The sequence below is a fragment of the Anthonomus grandis genome, chromosome 17, assembly GCF_022605725.1.
Source record: "Anthonomus grandis grandis chromosome 17, icAntGran1.3, whole genome shotgun sequence".
Lineage (NCBI taxonomy): Eukaryota > Metazoa > Arthropoda > Insecta > Coleoptera > Curculionidae > Anthonomus > Anthonomus grandis.
In genome coordinates, this window is record NC_065562.1 from 12,637,109 (window position 1) to 12,654,863 (window position 17,755).

The following is a 17,755-nucleotide window of genomic DNA, read 5'->3' on the forward strand; positions in this document are numbered from 1 at the left end:
ACAGCGTATTACTTGATAAAACCAACATACGAAACTAAATAACTAATTAACTAACAAATACCATTGTAATAATAAGAAATGGTATGTCGTATCTATTTAAGTTATGCTAACCGCTATAAAATAAAATGATTATTTTCTTTATTTGTTAAGGTAAATTTATTTATTTTAGGATGACAATAACCGAATTATGTGAAAAATTTAATACAGATATTCGAGGGTAATAAAAGTATTAACAGTTTCAAATTTAAAATACTAAAAACAGTTCAGACAAAAAAACGGATTAACATCCAAAATAAAATTTGTGCAGACGGTCAAGCTACACTAAAGTTCGAGTTGATATATGTATATGTTTTGTATTTTTTTTGCACTATTCATTCAGTATGTTGATATATATGCGTCTTTATGTTCATACTCATATTCATTTATTTAGAAAATTAGACTAGGAACATTTTACTAAGATTATTAATAATTTATCTATTGAGATGGATTGCACATTTTACAACACAATTAAGAAAAAAATAAGAGTTCTCTGTATTTCATATAAATATTTGCAAGTTTAATAATGATTCCAGAAACTAGGAACTATTAATAAAGCGGGATGTCATAAAATCCCTCTTTATTTATTATCGAGGGTTATTCCTTCCTATACAGTGACAGAAAATACAATCAAAATGATGGGGTAAGAATCGAAATAGGACAAAAAATATTTAATAAGCTACAGACGAAATTAAAACAGCATACAAAGGAAAAATTTTAAAAAGAAAATAAACAAATAGATAATTGGCAATATTCTAAAAATTAAACAAAAAACACTGTAAATATCCAAATTATTGAATAAAAGAAATAAGATAAAAAGTAAATAAGAAAAAATCTAAAAAGATTAATATTTATTAGAATATAGAGGGGATGAGTAAAAAAGGGGTAATTTTTTAAACAGGAGTTTAAAAAATCACAATAAATACGTTCGTTTTAATAAAAAATGGTGAATCATATCTACTTAAGTTATGCCAACCACTATCACATTAAATAAATATTTTTTCTCTTTTAAAGTAATTTCATTTATTTAGTGACCAATTAATAAGGTTCTCCATAAATAATTTCGTGAACATTAAGAACGGAAAATCGTGTCCATTTGATTATGCTTAAATTTGTTTTTTGATCATAAGCAACTTGAATTATTTAAATTGATGTATAAAAATCAAATAATTTATTAAAATTAGGTTTTTTTTTAAAAACAAGCTAAGCGTCATTATTCTGTAGGCAAAGAAATGCTACTAAGATATTAAAAAAGTAGTAGATTCTAAAATTTACTATTTATAGATAATTTGTGTTTTTGTATTTATATATGTTTTACGAATTACAATAAAGTTAATTGAATTTGGGGGTTAACATTGAGTATGTGCGATATGACAATATTTTCTCAAAGTTAATACAGTAGTCTTACAAATATATTTTTCTCTTTACTATCACGTCATTATAAATGATCAGCTTAGTAGTAGTGATAATGTATTTTTGTTAGTTCGCTAATGCTTCTTCAGCTGCTTTTATTTATAAGAAAAAATTTAAAAGAGCATTTTTGATGAGACGTATGAAAAGTCTATTTATCTTTATTAATATGACTTAAGCTGTCTAGATCTAAAAAAATATACGTGTGTAATAGATATAAAGTCTATTTCTTGTATTGATTATCCCTAAATAGATACACTTTGGTATTGCTTAAGAATTTGTGATCTCTTGATTGAATAGTACTTTGCGTAATGGCTTATATGCGAATAATTCTTAATTGATATTCTATATAAGTGCAGATAGCTTAATTTGATTTGTGTCCAGATTACAGATATATAAAGCATTTTTTTAAATTTTAATCACAGGTTTTGGTTAAATTTTGAGATTAATATGCTTATTTTAAGCTTAAATACAATCTCAATAAAATATCCTATCTATTTCATTATAAATGAACATAAACAAAGGGCAGGACCACTAAATTTATTAAAAACCTTGGTGATAACTGCGTATTACGTGATGAAACTAACTAATGAAACGTATTGTTTATGTCATATTAATAATACTAGTATCTGAGATGGGTTTTTCATATCAGAAAACGAGTAAAATTTTCCTTTTTTTAGTCTCAAGTACGTACACTTAAAATACTGTAAATAATGGAAAGAAAACCTAGTTTTTGTAATAATAAGAAACGGCGCGTCGTATCTACTTAAGTTATGCCAACTATTATCAAATTAAATAATTATTTATTTAATTAAATATTTGCATATTTTAAAACTGAATGTCTATGTAAAAGGAAAAATTGCAAATCATACCCATTTAAGTTATGCCATGTGTTAAAAGTTATATTTAACTCAAACAAATTATTAATTCAAAATAAAAAATTAATATTTAAATGTAAATACTGACCAGTTTAATCAGCACCAATTCCTTGATTTGCATCCTAATTCTTAGCAACTCAACCGGTAAACTTGGCTTTAAAAAAAAAGAACTTTAACAATAGAAGGAAACTACCGTCATCGACCGTCCCGACGACGTAAGTAAGCCATGACGAAACGAAAAAACCGAGACGAAAAACCAAGTAGTCGCAAAGAAAATAAATTTTTCCCAAAGAAAAACCAGCGATCCCGATCAATACAAACCAGTACAAAAATAGGCAATTTTTTTTGAACAAAATCAGGTATTAATTTGGCACAAAACAAACATGTAGCACATACGCGGGAATCGGGTTTTCATTTACGAAGAGATTGATGTGGGCCCTTCGCGCCCCGATTTAGGGCCTACGAGCGTTGTTTGAGGCAGAAATCAGACTGTCGGGTAGGTCAGGTTTGCATATGCGCGTCCAACATCGGACCGACGCCGACGATGAGCGGCAAACTTGAAGACAGTGGCGTTACGGTCTGTTGTTTGCCGCATTGCAAGCGAGTTGAGGTGGTCCGGCATTGTGGGAGAGTTTAAAAGTGCGTCGTGCCGAAATGCACTGGATGGCGTCGTTATCGGTTTCGGCACAGTTGGAGACACTGATGTTTTGCGGGTTAAGGAGTTGATGATTGGGGTGTACTGGGGGAAGAGTAGGGAAAAATAAAAAAGTTAAGTTGCTAAGGTGAAAAAAATATTATAGGGCAAATTTGGAGTGTGCAATTAAACTGCATTAAATGTAGAATTATTATTGGAAGGATCTCAAGAGTTAATTATACCTGAAAGCTAAAATGCACCAATACATTTTTTTGGTTCTCTTGTTGAAAAGCATCTGAAATAAGATTATTTCGGGAGAAAATCACTGAAAAAGAACTAAACAGCAGCAGAAATTAAACAGGAATAAAAACGCACGATGGACTGTCTAAGAAAGTGCAAATGAAGCATACTATAAGGTGACAGCCTAAGTCCTCCTTGTGCAACATCATTATGGACCAAATCATTGAAAATGTTAAAAAAGTCAACCCTGGGTATAAGATGAGCAATGATACCATTAGATTAATATGGTATGCAGACGATGCAATCAGCAAAGAATGAAGCCGACAACATCTGTTAAGGAAGTATCAGCTATTTAGTGAGTGGTGAGCCAAAGCAACAAGGGCCATATGACGAAATTAAATAATGAGTTTAAAAAGTAAGCTGAGGATTTACAAAACATGCATAAAACCCATTTTGGCGTATGCTACAGAACCCACTGCTAAAACATCAATGACGAAAAGAATGATGAAAATGACCCAGATGACAATAATACGAACTATTAAAGTTGTTTCACTCAGGGATAGAATAAGAAGTCAGGATATCAAAAAAGAACTAGAAATATAAGATGTGTTGAAATGAAATAGCCTAGAAAATGCAATAGATATTGGAGAGACCATATGAAAAAATGGGCAAATTAGGTAATGTACCAAAAACGAAACTTGCGAAGAGAGCACGAAATCATTCAAACAATGGTGCGATTATAAGAAAATGAAATGAAATGTTACATTTAAAATAGTAATGAGTCACTTAATTATTCTCAAAAGCATCTGAAATAAGTTATAGAAATCATCACTTAGGGAAAAAATCACCACAAAAACGTGTTTTCTTAGTCTCATATTGATTTTTGTCCAGATTCTGGATATAGCTCATACAGTTATGCTTAATAAATGATGAAAATGGCTGTAAACATTTTTTTATAGGGTTTGGTAGCATTTATTCACATGCAGCGTTTTTTTTTGCACCCCTTATGCATCTATGGAACCTACTTCTTTCTAGAATTTCTTTTACTGCTAAAAAACAAAAACTGTACTAATATTAATTTGTATTGAAAAAAGTAGTTCTATTGGACAGGTTATTAGTTATTACTTATTTTTGTTTTTTAATTATTACTCTTTTTTTTTACACAGGCTTGTACTTGTAGTAACGGTTTTGTAATCGAGGCATGGTCCTATTTATCACAATGGCTTATTTAATGTAAATTGTTAATTATGTATGTTATTTTGATGGTAAATAAATTTAAATTAAATTTAAATTAATAAACAATAAATAAGATACAAATATTGAATATGACTAAATTACAGTAAAAATATCAATCATATTCATTTATATTATGCATTTCATAATTTATATATGGATTTTCGTGTGTCCGAAACATGTAGAGAATTTTAAATAACTAATATTTAATAAATAAGTGGAGACTGCAGGATTTTCATTTTACCTTAAAAATAAAAATGTTTAAACATACATGAAAAATATGCAATACACATAATATGCAAAGCAAAAAGTATAATCCTAAATCTAATTAATAATTCTTAATTTTCTAAATCTTAATTAATTTAAACTGCACAAAGTTAACTTGTAAACAATATCATAATATATAAATACAAATAATAATAACAATAATAATAATAATAATAATAATAATAATAATAATAATAATAATAATAATAATAATAAATGGGGTAAAAAATTAAATGATAAAAGTATATAGAAAGAAAATGAACACATATCTAAACCAATTTTTTCCAAGCACAGCATGAATTGGTTTCGGCTATTACAGTTCTTTACCAGTATTGGTAACTAGTTAAATTCAGATAGTCTTTATGCAAAAGAGGAGTTAAGCATTTAGGTTGAATGGCACCGATCTAACATTATAAAATTTGTAGAATTTTCTGTTTAATAACTACGTAAATATTTAAAGATCTTTTATCTATTACATAAATAACTAAGTAACAAAGCACATTCAAGTTGAAAAACAAAGAAAAGCACAATAAACTTACTCACATTAAAATTTGACATCATTGCCCCCTTCCTGAACCCCTACTATGTAATTAGCTGTTTGGATTTAGACCACGGAAATCTACGGAGTTATTCCTTACTCAGGTAGACTTTTTGTTGGATACGTTGGAGGAGTTATTTTAAGTGCATACAACCTACTGCATAGTAAATAGTTAGTGCATACTGATTTCTCGAAAGCGTTCAATAGAGTACATCACAACTTTGTACTTTAACCCGTACTGCATTAACTAGAAATGATTGGAATTGAGTAACTTTTATTGTCCTGACTCAAGAACTTCTTCTCTGATCGTAGACTGATTGTTAAAATTGGCACTTTAGTTTCACCCTCTGAAGTGCATTATCTTTGGCCATTTGTTGTCAATATTTTTATTACTGAAATAGATGAATGCTTCACTATCTGCGTATTTACGTTCTTATGACAATTTAGTCTAAATAACTTAGTACTTTGATCTAAAAGAAATGGTATTTTAACTATCGGTCTCTATATCCTTGGAGGAACTTCTCTTTTTAAAGATTTGTGTGTAACATACGATGCAAGTTAGCAGTTTTCTCATCACTTAAATTGCTTGATTTTGTTGAAAGGTATACTAAAGATTTTACACATACTGCCACTTTAAAAAAACTGTGGCCTGGTCGATCTCTATCTGGACTATGCTTCCTGTATATGGTTTCCTTCCCTTGATGAGAATATTATATATCTGCTACTAGTTGAACACAAATTTTTAAAGCAAGTAGCATAACAATTGCATATCCTGGATAATTACAATTTAATATGCTCAATATCACCTCCATCAGTGCCCGCCAAAAGAGGAGATTTCTTATCATTTTTTACAATATTCTACATGGGAAATTTGGAGCTTAAGAGCTACTTTGAAAAATCAATATTTATGCTCCACTGAGAACATCATAATAACGAACTTTTTAAATATATATCCATAAAAAGTAAAAATATCATTCTAATTCTTGGAAAATGTATAGGAAAGCCTGGAATGAACAAATACTGATTACCAAGGAAAATCAGAATTTCTCTAATTGCTTAAATACAGAACAAAATATTTGAAAAAAATTGGAAAATAGCTAGTTCATTTTATTGCATAGCTGAAGTAAGAGACAAAAGAAGCAAAGATGACTAGAAAAGAGAACTATAGGACGTCCATTAACACGTCAAAAATGAAAATTTCGTGGGAGAAAAAAAAATTTGAAGTTTAAGAAATAGAAATTGAAATTTTTTTTCTTTCTTTTTTGACACTGGTTAAACCAACTGGCCCAGAAATTGAGATGTTAGGTCTGTTATCTTTTTACTTTTAACCTTTTTTTATGAGTAATCAAAAAAATAATTACAAGGATTGCCTGGAAAAATATACATGTAAGTATCAAGCAACTTCCAGGACATTTGCAAAATACTCTCGATTGCCAAGAAAAATCTGAAATGCTCTAAATTTCCAAACAACAAAAACGAAATAGTTCTTGAGAATCAGTTCTAGAAAATCAAAATAAGAGGACAAATATCAGAATATAATATTAAAATTTTAGATACGACAACCTGGAAGAAATGTTTATTTTTAATAAAAAATATTTAATTAAATATTTTAATTCATTTAATTAAAATAAATATTTTTTTTTAAAGAAAAGAAATATCTCTGAATTCCTTACAAAAAAAAATTACTGTGACTGAATGGAGAAAAATACTAGACGCCAATTGCCTAGAATATTGAAAATTTAATGTCTTGGAAGAAAAAAGTTTGAAATTTAAAAAAATAGAGGTAGAAATGTTGTGATATAATGCTCTTCTTTTTTCAATTTTGTCTCCCTTTAAGACCAAGTAAAACAATATTACAAGGACTACCTGGAAAAATATTTATTAAAGTATCACAGTCTGGAAAATGAAAAATTCTTATTTTTTTTCAAATTTGGAATATTAACAAAAACAGTCTGGAAGAACAAAAATCTTAATCACTAATAGCCTAGGAAACAAAGCATTTCTCAGCTCTTTATTACGTGTAAAAAGTATAGGAATTTGAAAATTAATACTTAGGTAATTAGATAAAAAAAAATTATATGAATTAAAAAAAATTGGAAAAAGCACAGATTTGTAATTGGATGGAGATGGAATTTATATGAATTGCCAGGAAAAAGTTAACAAATTTTTAAGGATTTAAAGCATAAAAAATAAAATACAATGACTTAAAACAAAAGAAACCGAGGTTTTTCTAAGAAAGTAAAGAAATTGCCGAAAACTATAAAAATAGTAGAAAAAAAGCAAACAACACCAATTACCTGGAATAATAAAAAAATAATTTTTTTTTGGAGTACGTTATTGGAAAAAAATTGCTATATGCAGCTCTTTTTTTAAATTTCACATTTACCTTAACAAAATCTACGTAAGTACGTCAATAAATATGCTAGAACTAACAAACATATCTAACTCACTAGAAACAAAAAGAAACAACGCTAATTGCCTAGAATAATGAAAACTAATTTTTTTTAAAGAACAAAATAATGTGATATGCACTCTTTTTTTCCCTTTCACCTTTATCTTGACAAAATGACTAAAATAACAATAATTTTTGAAGTATGATGATCTGGAAGATAAATAAGCAATTTCCCAGAAATATAAATTGCTGAGAAAAAGACAAAAAAAAAATAAAAAAAACCGCTCGCAAAAAGAAGAAATTTAGTATGACTTAGATGATTAAGATTTAAAAAAAACGACCTTTTGAAAAAAAATACAAACTCAGAAAAATTCTTCACAAAACGCCAAAAATAAGTAAAATTTTAACAAAAAATAAATTGTTATTGTTTGCTATCAGAAAATAATTTATAAATAGAAGAAATATTATATTATTCAATGAATTTTTTATTACCACAGTTTATATTACTGGAACACTATACATTTTTAAATAATAAAACAATGAATAATTTCGCTGGCTATTAATATAGAAACATTGACAAAGACGTAAACTCCGAATATATCTGACTAAAAAAGGACAAAACGACGGTCGTCACACAAATAGGTTAATAAGCGCGGCATCCTAGCAGCAGCATATAGTCACGGAGGACAGAGGCACCGAATAGTGTTTAGTCTCTTCAAAGTAATTGTCCGTTGACCTGTTTATAGATTACCCTAATAAGACTGGCAAGGAAACGGTTTTGCGTACTTTAAACAACGACAACGTCGCTTTTCCGCTCCGTATATTAAGAGAAAGAAAAAAAACGACAATGCAAGTTTGCTTCTCATAAATTTAGGCTTAAATACCCGTTAGATCTATGCCAAATAATGCTGACCTTTTAACTTTATGCCATTCGGTAAATAAGGAAAGGTAGGGGTGCCCTTTGACCTTAGCGCATTTACCCTATTCCAAAGTGCGTTAATAATTTTCGGCTCCTGGCACGAGGTTTCCTTCGCACAATCCGAATAATGGTTGCATTACGTTTCGCTTGGGAAAATTAAAATTATTAATGATACGACTTGTTTAATGGGTCACAAATGGTTTTTATAGGCTTAAAATGAATTACAATGAAGTTCTTAGGCAACTACTACCTAATTAAACTTCTGAAAATAATTGCTGTTACTATAAAAGTATTTAACAAATATGTCTTTTTATAAAATATGAGTCCTTAATAGGAAATTCCTATTATTAATTGAACAAATAGATGTTTAAAAAAATGCATAATTTAAATGGGTACGATGTACCGTTTTCTTACAAAGAGCCTCTGCAAATTTTGAATTTATAAATCTGAATAAACACTCATATTGTGAAGTTAAAAAAAGGTGATTCCGATGACTTGGAAAATGCAAGAATTTCTTTAAATATCAAGGAAAATATCATAACATTTTCTCTAATTTGGAAAAATAAATAGTAGCAGCTACCCGAAAAATAAAAATTGTAAAAATGCGACCTGGAAAACAAAAATCGACTCTACGAAAAATGTTTTTATATCTTGGATTACCTGACAAAATAGAAGAGTTGCAGAAATATTTGAACAAGAGAAAATATTTATCTGGGAGAAACCAAAAGGTGTAATTTGATGGTCTGGACGAGGAAAAAATCACATTATTAGCCTAAAAAAAGCTAAAAAGTTATTATTATTTTAAGATGTTTGATGAGGCAGACAAAGGTTTTATAATCTTCAAATAAATTGCAGTAAACTCTATATTAATATTCTCTTAACCCTTGATAAAAATTACCTCTTAATATTAAAGTTGAATATTAGAAATAGAACAATTTTGGTTTCCCAATAATTTGTTGTATAAAATCATTATTTTTCAAAATGCATAACTTATATGAGATTGATTTACTATTTCAGGTACGACGTAAAGTATGACGATCTGCAAAATACAAAAAACAACTCTGACTACTTGAAAAAATACCGACAATTTTCTGCCTTAGATTGCTTCGGATATTAAAAGAAATTACCTAAATACTTGAATAAAGAATAAAATACAGGACCAAAGGTTAAAACTGTAATCTAATTGCTTAGATCATGAATATAAATGTTAATAACTAGTCTGAAAAAAATCCAAAATGCGTTTAAAATTTTTGAGTTCTAGCACGAGGTTTTGTTCACACAGTTCTAATAATTCTTGAGAAAATTTAAGTTGTTAAAGATTTGACCTATTTAATAAACCACAAAAAAATTTTTTTGTCTTAAAATAAATTGCAATGAAATCTACAAGCAAATCTACAACACCATTTCACTAAATTAGGGAGGTGAAAGCTAAGATTCTTCCTACAGTGAAAAATAATAATGAAATAGATATTCCTTATTACAATTAGGCTCTAAATACTTTATAAAAGATCCTTACTAAAAACTAAATTAAAAACCCAAATAAATTAAATACTTGTTCACTATGATATTATTTTTTTTTAATGCATAACTTTAATAAACACGACAAGTCATTTTTAAGTCAGTAGGCCTAAAAATTCTAAATAAACCATACATTGAATAAGAAAGGTAATTTAGATTAATTGGATAATATAAAAATTTGCTTTGGAAAAATAAAAACAATGTTCACTTTAAATACCTAAAAGCAATGGTTGCCTTTATATTTATTTAAAAACCTGTTTAAACAAATAATTATTTTCTAGAGAAACGCATAATTTAAGTGGCTACGTGTGCTTTGAAAGTCCACATTTCAAAATTTTTAAGAAAAATTACAATTTGGAGGGCAAGAATGATAATTTGGGTTACCTGAAAAATAGAAAAACATTCTCTAAATACTTAGATAACAATATATACAGGGCGTCTTGAAAAAAGTAATATTAACTCTATCGACTCTAATGCTAATGCTAAATGCCAGAAGTAAACAATTTCGTTCCTTTGTTGAATGAATAAGTAAATACGAATGAATAAATAAACAATGAATAAATTAAAACAACTACCCACAAAAAGAAAAATGTAAATGTGACGACCTGCAAAACAAAAAAAAACAACTATAAGGATATAAAAAAATGTCATCTGCCTTGAATTGCCTAAAAAATACAATTTTTCCTAAATGCTTAAATAACTTTGATCTAATGCATGAGGAAATAAAATAGAATTATTGCCTAGAAAAGGTTTAGTTACTTCAATTGTATCTAATTTTTTGTTGTAATCATTTTGTTTGTACTGTAATCGATGAATCGACCTATTGAAAGAAACTGATTGTAAAAAATAGTTTTAAATCCTTTATAGAAAACTTTTTCTTAAACCCATTATTATTTAAAAACATGCATAACTTAAATGAGTACGATTCATTGCTTCCTATGGTTATAATATTTAAAATCTATATAATCTATTACCCTCATTTGCTATAAATCGTTACTTATGAATAATTAGACCAGAGATACCTAAACTAATACGTCAATTTAATTGCTCACGATTTTTAAATATTAAATAAATATTTATCAACATCCTTTAGTTGCCCAATTTAATGATTTAAATTAAATAATTTTTACATTTATTCAATAAATAAAAAACATACTTGGATGCAGTTAATCATCACAAAATTTAAAATATAATTTTGGGTAAATTGATGTGCATAACTTAATTGGGTATGATTTACTTTTTTTTCTACCTTGAATCAAATTGTTTTAAAAAGACGAAATTGATTTGTGAATTTTTTTCTTTGCAAGAAGAATCCAAAAGAAGAGGCTTTAAGAGCCTTTGTTGCCTTTAAGTTGCATATACAATTCTAGTATTTTTAGTTAAGCTAGTAAGAAATTTAACATAATTTTGCTTTAAGCGAACAAATATTTTTAACTTAGTATAGTGATATATAAATCGATAGTTATCTATATATAGCAAATAATGCATTCCAAGATCAAGCGAACCCACCAAGCCTATCCATTTTTTTTAAACCGAAGAATTTCTCAAGAAGCTTTGTCTTACCTATTCTATCGGAACGAAATTCTATGTATACCCCAAGCCATTACCAATAAATAAGATATTATCTATAATAGGTTAGCCGGGTAAATTTTAAACCATTTTCTTCATCATGTTGCAATTTGCGGATGGCGGTGTCGAAATTTTAGAACGGTCTTTTTTAACTTTAGCCTTGAGGTTGACTGACGCTCACCACGACGAATTTTTCAAGTCATTTCAAAGATGATGATAATCGCGATGACATTATTTTATATAATTATAAGCCTTAACATAAACCACAGGTTTTTCCCTTGATACGAAAAAAAAAACTGTATAAAAAAGTCCCATATAACGTGGGTGCATTAATGCAGGCGCCCATACGCTATCTTTCCATCGGGAAACTGAAAATGCGACCGAAATATCGAATTTTTTATGCCTAAAAGTGACATTTCGTGCATGTAGCCATCTATCTGATTGCGCCATTAATATCCGACTGACATGCTATTACTCATTTCGATATATCACCACTTTGTCTATAGAGATGAGAGGGATATGTATGTCTATGCTCAGACAATATGCAAATTCAGTATTAAATTGTTCTACTTTTTGTGTTTACGAGTACATAACAGACATTAAACAAAAAAAAATTAAGAACAAAAATACACATAGATTGAAGATGCGTCAACAAGTCACAAATGAGATTCTCCGTGCAAGAATAGTGGTTTTACTTGAAAAAGGCTTTTAGAGGTTCGTAGATAATAGAGTTGGGGTTTGACGAAGTGATGTGTTTCGCACTTGGAATCATTGTCTACAGAATTTTTTTTTTTATGATAGACCAAAAAGCGGTTGACTATGACTATGATAATCGCTTAACCATCCAAAGAAACCCAACTATGGCAATACCAGAACTCGAAAGAGATATGAGGTAGGTATGGGCAGGTATCTCTAGGCTTGGACAGCTTTTTAAATTTTAGGGTAATGCAAAACTTTTAAATTTATGTATATTATTAACCTTTAGCGTAATTGATATGCATAACATAAATGGGCATTCCTTGGAATTGACAAAAAAATTCTTATTGTATCATCAATTTTTTTTAACATTTAAATTAGGCACTAAGGTCTTATAGTGTCATTGTTTTCTTATGAAACTATTTTGTTTCAGGTTACTGAAATATTTTTTTTTATTTTTGTGCTTATAAAATTTAAAAGTTTCATGAAGATCCTGCAAGAAAAATAATATATTCTATATACTAAGACTATTTCAATAAAGAGGATTAACAGGATGGAGCAGAATAGCTTTAATATCAATTTTAATTACTCGGAAAAGGCAAATTAAGTTATTTTATGTCCAAAGCTTAATTTCTTAGAAAAAAATAAGTAAAAATTGCCTGGAAGTACTAATAACTATTTTATTTCAGGTTACCTAGAAAAAGCAAAAAATGAGAAATTAAAAAACGTTATTTGTCTTAAGATATACGGGCAAGGTATATTGTTCTTAAAGCGAGATTTGAAATAGCAACCTTTATTTATTTATAGTATTCTATTTTCTTTCTTTTTATTGTATGCTTAATTAAAATTAATTCAGCTAAAATGTCTATTAATATTTACTTTTTAGGTATTAGAAATAACTTAAGATTAGTCGTCAGATTTACAATTTACCTGACAAATTGAACCTCGCCTTTTGAAATAGTCACTTTTGTTTTTTTCTTTTTTTTTATTGATTTTTTGTCTGTTATCTAAAATATGAATGCACAAATAAAGTCCTCATTATTATTATTATTATTATGAACACTCAAAAATAACTAACTCTTCTCATTAGATTACTGAAATGAGTTTATTGATGTAAATATCTTTTAATTTATTCGTAAACTAAAATAATTGAAAATTTATTTTCTTTGATTAGCTGAAAGACATACGAGCTTACCTAAGGGATATAGAAATAAAGTGTCACAACCCTTTAACGAAATTCTTTATTTGTCACTATATTTCTAATATGATTTGGTAAGTTTTTAGCTCATAACTATGCGGTACATAATAACGTTAAAGTTAAAATTAATAATGACTAACTTTAGACATTATATTGGTAATATATTGGTTACATGCATAACTTAAATGGGTACTTTTCACTTTTTCCTATTTCTACGAAAGAATTTATTTTAAAAATGAGCAATAGTAGCTCTAGGCTTACAAAACCTTTAAATTTAAGGCTTCCGAAAGAAAACATTAATAAATAAAATTACGTTTTAAAAAAGATTTTTCTTAACTTACTTAATAAATAATAAATACATAATATATAAGGATTCATATAAATGAGGCCAGTAAAAATGACTTTAATTACCTTAATTCAAAAAATGTTAATAATATTTTGTGTCTAAAAACTGCAATTACCTAAATTGAAATAAATAAAAATTTAAATAAATTAAAAGCAATTTCAATAGAAGAAGGAAAAAAAATCTAAAATAAATATAGAAAAATAAAATAAAAAAGAAATTAAGAATTGACATAAATACCTAGAGCTAAAAACAGCTAAAAGAAAAAAGATTTACAATTTTTGTAACTGTAATATTTAAGAAATTACATTAGGAAAAAATAAGACAATAAATCTGCTAATAATAAACATTCATTTTCAGTAAACATTATTACTCAATTTTTTTGGCTATTTTTATTAATTTTAGTTACTCTCTTCCAAATAATAATTAATAAATAATTTTAGCTGATAAATACTCCAAATATTGAAAATGAAAAAAGAAACAGAAAAAAAAACATTATTTTAGCATCCATTTTATAAATTAATAAATTTACGGCTATTAGGAAGGTCTGCTCAAAGATGTTATTAAAAACGAATATATTCCGATTTAATATAATATAAAGCTGGCAATTAATATTGAAGGAAAAGCAATCAAAAATTATATATATTTTATAGACATAGAGGCGTAACTCATATCCACTAGTTATGCATGTTGTTGTATAAGTAATTTAATAACTAAATAACTTTTCTTTAATTTTTTAGATTTGGATTATATAAGGCATACAATTAGAATTGATAATAGACTTTAAAAATGCAATCAAATTTGTCTAGTAAAAAAATAAAAAAGAAGAACCTACTTATGAAAACTACAAATTGCTAATGTCACTTAATTACACACAGGTGATATTTAATTATTTTAAGAAACCTAAAGAGTTTTTTTAAATTTTAGATATATTAGTGGAAAATAAGATACAGGGTTTGTCCAAAGAATTCTATTATGGTTGTATTAATAAGCATTTTTTATTCTTTTTATTTTGCTTCGCAAAGTTTTTTATTTTTTGATCACTTTTGAAAAAAGAAAAAGACCCTTTAATTGTCTGAAAAAAAAAGTTTTTATAGATACGTTGTAAATCAATTAAAAAATTGTCATTTAATTGTAACATTAATCTTTCAGCCTCTTTTAATTAAAGCTGCACTTATTAAAAATTCACTTTATTTATATCACTTATTTTGTTTTTCTTTTTTTCAAATTACGTTGTAAAAATTTTTTATTCTACTACTATTTTTTTTGTTTTTCAGGCATTCTTTCGGTTACATCAACAGTTATTTTAGTACTCTGAATATTCAGGTGTGTAACTAAAAAATGAGTTTTTTATTCGATTATTTATTGAGAAAGATTGCTTTAGTTTTAGTGCATTTTATTATAATATTAGCCGTATTTCATTAAGTCTTCCGAGAAACTATATCGAAAATAATGTATTTAATTAAAAATAAAATTAGTGGTTTATACTTACATTATATAAAATTTTTGATTAATAGTACACTCAGCATTTTTGATTGTAAAATATTTTCTCTAAACCTATGAAAATTGTTTCATAATTAAATTGTTTTTAAGTTAATATTCTCTTGATCGTGTTTAATCTTAAAACATAGTAATTCAAAAATAAATGTAGTAATAAACCAAAAGCGAAACAAAGGCGCATCATACCCATTAAAGTTATGCATTATCCCCATTAGAGCAATTTAGTTGCATTAATTATATGTATGAACTGGTAATTATTTTATAGTTCGTCAGCCTACATAACTGTATCTTGACACTGAATCTTCATATACTAAAAAATTAAATAAAATATATTTTCCTACAGGTGGGCTGCTATAAAATTACTTTAAAAAAACACAACTTTTTTTAATTTGAAAAAAAAACACACAGTTTACTAAACCATCTACGATTACACCCAATTACTAAACAAACTTAATTCTAAAAAAAAAAAATATTGTTGCTAAATACGACTAATTAATTGCCCCAATTAATTGAACCAAACGCATCAAATAAAATTTCAGGCGGATCGTTTACCAATAGCCGATGTGTTCGATTGTTAATATTGTTTTGAAATAACAACGGTTTTAGTAAATGGTCTATTTGTTTTAATGCGTTTCGTGTATCAGATCACCGCGCGCTTTATATTTTCAAGTATAAATTTGATTTAACCTGAATCGATCGAAAAAAACGATATAACGCGCTCGCGTTTTTTTTTCATTGTTTTGAAACAATAAAATTGGTGTAGCGTACATTATTTAAGTACACACAACTTAATGTAGTAATCGTTCTATGTTTGTTTTCTAAGCGATACCAGGCCATAACCTTACTTAACTTGCCATTGAAAGTATGTATATCTTGGTTAGTAATAACCTTATGAAGGTATTTTTAGGAAAAAAATAAGGGTAGACAACAGTAAGAGCAACAAAGTATAAAACAATTTTCGTCAAATATAATGCAACTAAGGTTTTAATGGGAATGGTGCATAACTTTAATGGATATGATGCACGTTTATTCAAAGCAATTTCCAAACTTAAGCACATATTTAAGGATACTTAATTGATGTCATTTGTGACATTTTATAAAATTAAAATGATTAAAAAGCATAAGTATAATGAGTGATGTAATAGACTTGACTAAAATTATTTTATTTTTTTTATGTCGATGTCTTGATTTTACATATCATATTGAAGGCTGAAAAGAATTCGTGATATAGAACATCTGTACAATGATGGTATTATTTTCTTAAGTATAATTTTGTTTTACCATGCAAGCATACACTATGAATAGTGTATTTTTTTTCATTTTTAATGTGTATAATTATGTACATAAGGATTTGTATAAAATGTTTCAGATTTGTCCAGACTGAGAAAGGGGTAATTGTATTTTTAATGAAAATTAAACATTAAAAGGTAAATAAATATTTGCGAAATATTTAAAAGAATGTTTTTATTAAGAAACATTTTAAACTTACCTAACAGAAAATAAAAAAAACTTTTTCTTTGTATAAAAAGTACAATAAAATTCATTCGTGCAAGAGAATCTAATAAATGAAATAAACGATTTTGACATATAAGCAAAATAAATTTAAAGACTACTAATTGCTGACAAATGAAGATAATGACACATGATCCTTATTAATTCAGAATCAATTCTTCTCGTTATTTTTATATTCTACCTCTTCATCTATACTGCTGAAATTTAGTGTTGAGTATCCACATTTATTATCTCCATTTAATAACTTCTGTTAATTATAATTATAATATATATCTTAAGTTCTGTTTAGTATAAATAAGATTCCCTAAATAAGTAATTGTTAATAAATTCCAAAGCTTATTATGAACAAATTATCATGCAATTCAATTTATTATGCATAACTTTAATGATTACGGTACATCTTTATTTTGGCTATAAAGAAAAGTGTTAATATTAAGGGCTTCTGTCCTAGAGGAAATACTCTTTGTCTACTATCGTTATGGAGGCAACCAGTGGCTGAGAGACTGAAGAAGTCGAGAACAAAAAATAACTTCAATTTTCATTTAAAAAATATAAGTTTTGCTATATGTATACATATATTTATGATAACTTTTTTTTTATTATACTCTCATTACAATAACCATAAATCACCAAAAAAAAAAACACGAAAACTGCATATTATGTTACGTTACTCAAGGGCACAAACTGCATTGCGTCTGATATACGTCCCAATTAAATGAAAAGAAACCCAAAACGCTGTCATGAGCCTTGACTGCACATCTGGTTTAAGGGATATAAATGCAGGGCCTCGAAAGCATTATGCTATATGCACTTACATGTGCATTACGTCACGGAAAAAAATGCAATTTTGGCATTGTTGCATGAGTAAATAA

General features: G+C 27.4%; 2 protein-coding genes across 2 annotated transcripts in view; one reads left to right on the top strand and one right to left on the bottom strand.

Moving 5' to 3' along the window:
- The window catches only part of LOC126746590 (mushroom body large-type Kenyon cell-specific protein 1), a 166,907-nt gene that overhangs the window by 113,722 nt on the left and 35,430 nt on the right, over positions 1-17,755 (bottom strand). The window lies entirely within an intron of this gene.
- Positions 668-17,755, top strand: part of LOC126746146 (BTB/POZ domain-containing adapter for CUL3-mediated RhoA degradation protein 3) — a 413,055-nt gene continuing 395,967 nt past the window's right edge. The window contains exon 1 of the mRNA XM_050454273.1: positions 668-679. The gene's annotated coding sequence lies outside the window, so the exon portion shown is untranslated. The remainder of the gene's footprint in view (positions 680-17,755) is intronic.